Genomic DNA, 7,449 nt, shown 5'->3' with positions numbered 1-7,449 from the left:
TATTCTGGCCATGGGTCACATCTCTGGCCCAGGTCCAGGTCCCGGTCTCAGTACAGCAGCTGCGTCTCCCACGTTACTCTACCAACTGAAGTTCGTTGCATTCAGTAACTTCTTCTGTGTTCTTCGCCGTGGCGGCCGCGATAACAGGGTTACCATGGAAACACTGGTACAAATACAGGTTTGCCCCTCATACTTAACAATATACCGCTGTGTTAAAAAAAAATTAAAACTGTAGACAAATATCAGAAGTGTGGACCGGCGGCCGCTGTGTGGCGCGGAGAGTAAGAGGAGAGAGAGAGAGTAGGACGAGAGAGCGTAGAAAGATCCAACACAGACACGGCTTTACAGACGAGATGGGTCATGTAACGCAAAATTAAACCATACCCATATAAACAGCATTGCAGCGGATGCGAGGACATTAGCACCGGTGCGTCCTAGAGGAGCTAACAGCTAACAGACGCTACTAGCACCGACTAGCACTGGTCAGCACTGTTGTCTGAAAAACAACAGATGAGACAAAGTGTTGCGTTTACTGGTAAACTGGTAAACCTTGAGACTGAAGTATTACCGACTGCTATCTGTTGAGTTTTCCTCACGCTACTCTGTCCTCTGGGACTGTCTACATCTAGATACTAACCTGCACGGGGTGCAGTGAACTACTCTGACTGGCTCATGAGCAGACGGTTTTACGGAGCGGGAGATTGGCTTTGCTAAAAACCTGGAGCGTTCTATGAAATGACGCTTTATAAAAAATAATCGCTCGATCACGCAAATTTGATCGTGGCAAGTCCAAATCGTGATCGCGATTAAAATTCGATTAATTGTGCAGCCCTACTTCTCAGTATAACATGCACACTAATATTCTGAATTTGATGCAGGTCATGTAAACAGCGTATTCTGTTTAGATATTCCAAATAAGGCCTTACTCCAAAGATGGCAATGTCTGATTAAGACATGCGGGATATGCCGATATTTTGCAGGTTTTGCAGAAGTTTGCGACAGCTTACTGCCAGTTTAAGACCTCTTTGGCTGAGGGAGAGATGCATGGCTAAAAGAAAAGCCCATAACTCTGGTAGGAAGGAGAAACACCCCTAAAGACTTGGATATCTACAGGTTTTTTTTGGATATGCCCCACTTGCAACGTTGACTTTTTAAAGAAGGTGGTTGAAGGAGTGAACGAGGGTAGCTGTGTTTGCACGGTCAAACTTGTCACAGAAGGAAAAGCAAAAGGTGTAAATAATCAAATTAATGATGGGTTCCAAGTAGCTGTTTTGATTTCCGGTTCCTGGTATTGGGCATGCTTGCTCACTCTCACTGGATCTGTCATGGTGAGGCAGGAATGAGGACCCAAATACAGAGACGAGGAGTCAGATTGGAGCCGGTAACAGGGGGTTTATTAACTCAGTTCAAAAACAAGGGAGCAAAAAAGCAAAGGCCAAGCAATAAAGGCAAACTGGCACAGGAGAGGCAACGCACCAACAGGGTGGATATCTCAAGGTGAAATACACGGAGGATAACAGGAACACTGGCGGGAAACGATAAGATAGACGAACTGGAGCGGTCTGACAAGAGACAAAGGGAACACTGGCGTTAAATACAAGAGGTAACGAGGTAACGGGGAACAGGTGAGGCGTCAGGTGAATCACATTAGGGCGGGGCCGGACAATCAGACAGGCACAACGCAAAGCTAGAAAAGACTAGACAAGACAGGAAACTACACTATCAAAATAAAACAGGAAGTAGAACAAACAGCCACAGGGGAACGCTAGACAGGACCAGCAACACAAGACCACGGAGAAAACTGAGACAAAAACACAAGGAGGCCAAAGAAAGGGAAAAAGAAACCCAAACAAAAACACCAACAGGAACACTATTATTATTAACGCTATAAATATCTATATACATATGTGTGTGTGTGTGCGTGCATATACATATAAGGTAAAGATAAAGCTGTTTTCTAGACAAGTTCTTATCTTAATAACACACACACACACACACACACACACACACACACACATCTAAGGATTCATGGCCAAGACTGTTATGTATTATGTATAAAACTGTGTGACCAAAGAACAGTTTATGCCTGAAACCCCATTTTATTTGCCATCCACATCTCAGTACCTAAACAAAAAAATAAAAAAAAGGTGTCAGCATTGCTTTTCAGCTTAGCAGAATATAATATTTTACCATAATTCCCCATTTTTTTGGGATCAATAAATTATCTATCTATCTATCTATCTATCTATCTATCTATCTCCGTCTCTCTCAAGGTCCACATAACGGTATTTGAGTGCGTTCACTGTTCTTTGGTAGCATAGGGCAGTGGTTCCCAACCTTTTTGGACTAAGGACCCCCCCCACACACACACACACACACGCCTGTCACCTACCTCTCTATCAATTTGTAATGTCTTCCACATATAGAACACTGTTAATTATATAAAAGTGGATATTGCTACTTTTTTTTAACTAGACTGTCAATGTTTAGGTCGGTTAGGTCAGAAATCGTAGTACTACTACTTGGGAGTGAAGCTAAATGTTTCAGTTTCACATAATCTTCCTCAGCCGTGGGTTTTGTCTTCGTTAAAATGTTCATTTAAATTTAACATTGAAGGTTATTCTTGACCTTGAGAACAATTGGTGACCAAACCTTTACACCACAAGGTCCATTTAGTAGCTGGTTCTGGATTTTACCCTTTTTAAATACTTCTAAACCACGTTTAGATTTCCCTAGTTTGTTTTTCTCATTTTCAATAACTGCAACCAACATTTTTGTCTTATCAGTTTTATTATTTACTGTAGATGCCCACATTTTCCAAGAAATACCAAATGTGTCTGGGTGAATCTGTGGATTGGAATATTTGCATCTGAAATGTCACATACAAATGTAAGTTTGAAGGTGTTAGTTACTATAATAATCATATTCATAGCTTACAAAATAAGTGGGTGAATATAAAATAAAAGGTTGGGCATATTAAAGAAACAACTAGGGGAGACTAAATAAAAGGTGGAAAATTTGAACTTGGTGAATTTCTATCTTAGAACTTTATAATTTTTTATTTTTGTGCCGTACAACTATGTCACTCAAACATTACAAACCCTGGGTGTCAAGTGTTTGCACACATTACAGTAAAGTTATTGCTTATGATCCTTCAGGCATACATTCGGTGGTATCATGCTGCCATCTAGTGGAATTTGTTTTTGCACAAACCTTTTGCACATGTGCTAACTCTACACACATTAACGTGGCATGGCCTGACTATTGAATGGATTGTCATGACTTCTATCCTAAATAAAGGCTGGGAAACCCATTTTCTCTCCCATCTTCTCACTATGAGCATGCATCATAACATTTAAAAAAAAGTTTGGGTTATTTCAGTCAAGAGACTTTCTGTATTTTATGTCTGAGCCCTGTTTTTATGTGTGAAATCCTACTAACTTATTCCCTAAGGAACCCATGTTTTCTTTAATGAACATAATGTTATACAGACATGGCCAAGGTTTTAAGGCCCCCCATACAGGTGATTTCAGTGGTTCTGGCTAATTAGACCTCTGCTCAGTGGGCCATAGCTTAGATCAGACATCGCCATCTACCTATAATAATGATAAAGTTGTCATTTGTCCTGCCCTATCAGGTGCAACAAAGCTAACTAGAGACCCTGGACGAATTAATCAGTCTATGCACCCCCACACAGTCCTTGGAAGACGTTTAGTCGGCCAGATTAAATCAGAACACGTGTTGGTGTTCTGAGCCTTTAAAGCCATTTTCAGAGGCTTTGATTTGTAATGGTATGCTTACACCCACAGTCTACAGTGAAGTGCATTCAAATATTTAGGCACCTCCACTTTTGCATTATGTTATGTTCCAGCCTTTTGCTAAAATTTGTAAATGCATCTTCCCCTTCAATCACGCTCAATTTAAATATTAACAAACGTGATTGTGATTTGTATAGTGGACAAATAACAAGGTCACATGACGTTGTGACAGAAGGATCTTACAAGAGACAAGGGGCGTTTCTCAATCTGTGTTCTTCTATGGACTTCTTGTTGGTGTTCTTGTGAAACGTCATGTTTGGTGGCCAAAGTACTGACCCAATACACAAGTTAGCATTTTGCCAAGAACAGTTAAAATCCCCGGATGTGATCTCGACCCGCCCATTTTACCGAGGATCATCGGATGGTAACTTGTGTGAACTTGGCCGGGCCGGTATCCCAGCATTCAATTCGGGTGTAAAGCGCTTTGTTTTCCGGTCACATATTTTCACAATTTACGTCTATTATTAAATCAATAATTCTTTTAAGATGTTTTAAGGCGAGAAATCACGGTGTAGATTTTAATATAGGCACTTCAACGAAAATTGATGGTGAATTAAAAAAGCCTCGGAGTTGGAAAGCTCCGCAAACCCCGGCGGCGAGCTTGCTACGCCAGCCGGGAATGACTCTCGCGAGCCGGTCAGTCAGTCAGCTTACAGACCCCTCTGGCCCCACGTCTAGACAGACCCCTCTGGTCCCACATTAGACAGACCCCTCTGGCCCCCCCACATTTAGACAGACCCTGCAGCAAAGCCAGGTCCACAATTGTAAGATATTTTAAACAATTTTTACCGCTGTTGTTTATTATATCTGTCCTCCTCTCATCCGTGTCTCCTCCCTCGCAGTCCTCTTCTGCTTCTCGAAGACGGCAGTGGCTAACTTTACCCAGTCCCTCTATAATTTAATACCTATTTTAACGTTTCTGTTCTGCCAATAAAATTGAATCCCGAACAATGTTACAAGGATTTTTTTCCCGCCGTTGTGTCGTTATTTATAAAGTTATTGCCCCGTGATACTTAATAGCACTTTAAATGAAAACGTAACAAAACAACAAAGGTGGTGTGAAGGGTGACCGTCCATGCTTCATTATGAATACATACATCAAAGTAAAGCGCCCTCTTTGCTGCGGGTGTTGCGCAATAACAGGAAGAACGCTTCGTCTCAAAACTGTCAACAGCGTTGTGTTTGCTTTTGAACTTGCGAGTTCAGTCTTCCAGGTACAGCTAGCAAGTACGGTCTCCCCAAGAACACAAGTCCGTTCTTGCGTACTTGGATTAGAAACGCCCCAGGAAGCACAAACATTATTACACAAGGTAACGAGGGCAGGTGACAAGGAAGCAGGGAAGCAGGTGAAAACATCAGGGCGTTTCTCAATACAATAAGCAAAGAACGGACTTGTGTTCTTGGGGAGACCGTACTTGCTAGCTGTACCTGGAAGACTGAACTCGCAAGTTCAGAAGAACACAAAACGCTGTTGACAGTTTTGAGACGAAGCGTTCCTCCTGTTATTGCGCAACACCCCCAGCAAAGAGGGCGCTTAATTGCCACTTTATAGTTAGCTTTGATGTGTGTATTCATAATAAAGCAAGGACGGTCACCCTTCACACCGCCTTGTTATTATGTTGTTTAGTCTTCCAGGTTTTCAATTAAAGTGCTATTAAGTATCACGGGCCAATAACTATATAAATACCGACACAACGGCGGGGGAAAAATCCTTGTAACTTTGTTCGGGATTCAATTTTAATTGAAAGCAGAAAAGAAACGTTAAAAGTAGGGATGTCCCGATCCCGATCTCGAGATCGGATCGGCCCGATCTTTTCCTATTTTCCCGTGATCGGAGCCGGCTACATTACCTGACAAGTCGCGCCGATCTTTACGTCCCCGCTAGTTACGGTTGACGGTAGTTGCGCAATACAAACCTCCGCGGCGAGCAAAGCAAGCATGGCAGAAGAGTGGAAGTATTTTACTCTTGCGAGTGAAGACTGCAAAAGCTGTCCTAATCACAGAAAGGTTGGTCGAATGTATTGCTCTTGACAACCAGCCCATCTCAGTAGTTGAAATGTCGGACTAACTCGTCTTCTGGAAGTTTTGGACCCGGCTACGCTCTGCCATCGAGAACTACATTGCAGACACAGCGATACCACGCTGTACAGCAAAGTAAAACAAACGATACAAAGTAAGTTGAACCGCAACGTTTGTGTTAGTTTCACTACGATATTTGGAGCGCAGAGGTTTGCCCGATGTCCCTACTGAGCCTCACGGCGCACTGGGTTGACCCGAGACTTCTGATTTAAAGCGTGCCGTGCTGCATGCCATCAGTTCCGCGGGCTCATACGCAGCATGTCTATTGTCAATCTGTTTACACCATATTTAAGATGGCAAGTGCATTTTATTTGCTCAGTGGTCAGTGCACTTTATTTTTATTGACTTTATGGCAGCCTATGTTAAGCACTTACAAGCTAAAAGTGGATCTTGGATAGCACTTTCTTTTGATAATACTGTACCAAGTCAGTGTTTTTCTTTTTACTTTTGTCTAAAATATAAAATTGAAGCTGACCTTTAATTCTGGGTAAGATTTTTCATTTCATGGGATTTACATATAAATAGTAATGGTTCTTGATAAATATTAGTCTAGTAAAAGTTGGGTTACTTGCTTAAAATATATTTGAGTTTGATCAATTTCAATATTAAAGGCAAAAATCGGATCGGACTCGAAATCGGATCGGATTTGGGTTAAAACATCGGATAAGGATCGGAGGCCTAAAATGCTGATCGGACATCCCTAGTTAAAATAGGCATTAAATTTAGAGATGGACTGGGTAAAGTTAGTCACTGCCGTCTGTATACGTTACAGAGAGACAGAGAGAGCCCGAGAGGGAGGAGAGCCAGGATGAGGACAGTATAATAACAACGCGGTAAAAATTGTTTAAAAATACTTACAATTGTGGACCTGGCTTTGCTGCATGGTCTGTCTAAATGGGCCAGAGGGGTCTGTCTAGACGTGGCCAAGGGGTCTGAGCTGACTGACTGACCGGCTCGCGAGAGTCATCCCCGCTGCGTAGCAAGCTCCCCGCCGGGTTTGCGGAGCTTTCAAACTCCGAAGGCTTTTTTATTCACCATCAATTTTCGTTGAACTGCCTATATTCAATCTACACCGCTGATTCTCGCCTTAAACATCTTAAAAATGAATTATTGATTTAATAATAGCGTAAATTGTGAAAATATGTGTACCGGAAACCATAAGCGCTTTACACCCGAATTGAATGCTGGGATACCTGCCCGGCCAAGTTCACACAAGTTACCATCCGATGTATCCTCGGTAAATGGGCGTGTCGAGATCACATCCGGGGATTTAACTGTTCTTGGCAAAATGCTAACTTGTGTATTGGGTCAGTACTTTGGCCACCAAACATGACGTTTCACAAGGACACAAGTCCATAGGAGAACACATATTGAGAAACGCCCAACGTAATCACAAGAACGGAAAGACACAGGAAGTAAAGCTTGAGGCAAGACGAGACAAAAAACAGACTTCAAAATAAAACAGGAAACTGAACAAGCAGACACCCAGGGGAACACAAGACAGGACCAACCATACAAGACTGGTGAGAAAACTAACACAAAAACACAAGGA

Source organism: Etheostoma spectabile, chromosome 4 (genome assembly GCF_008692095.1).
Source record: "Etheostoma spectabile isolate EspeVRDwgs_2016 chromosome 4, UIUC_Espe_1.0, whole genome shotgun sequence".
NCBI classification, from domain to species: domain Eukaryota; kingdom Metazoa; phylum Chordata; class Actinopteri; order Perciformes; family Percidae; genus Etheostoma; species Etheostoma spectabile.
The sequence above is the reverse complement of the archived record's forward strand: the minus strand, read 5'-3'. Positions refer to the sequence as shown.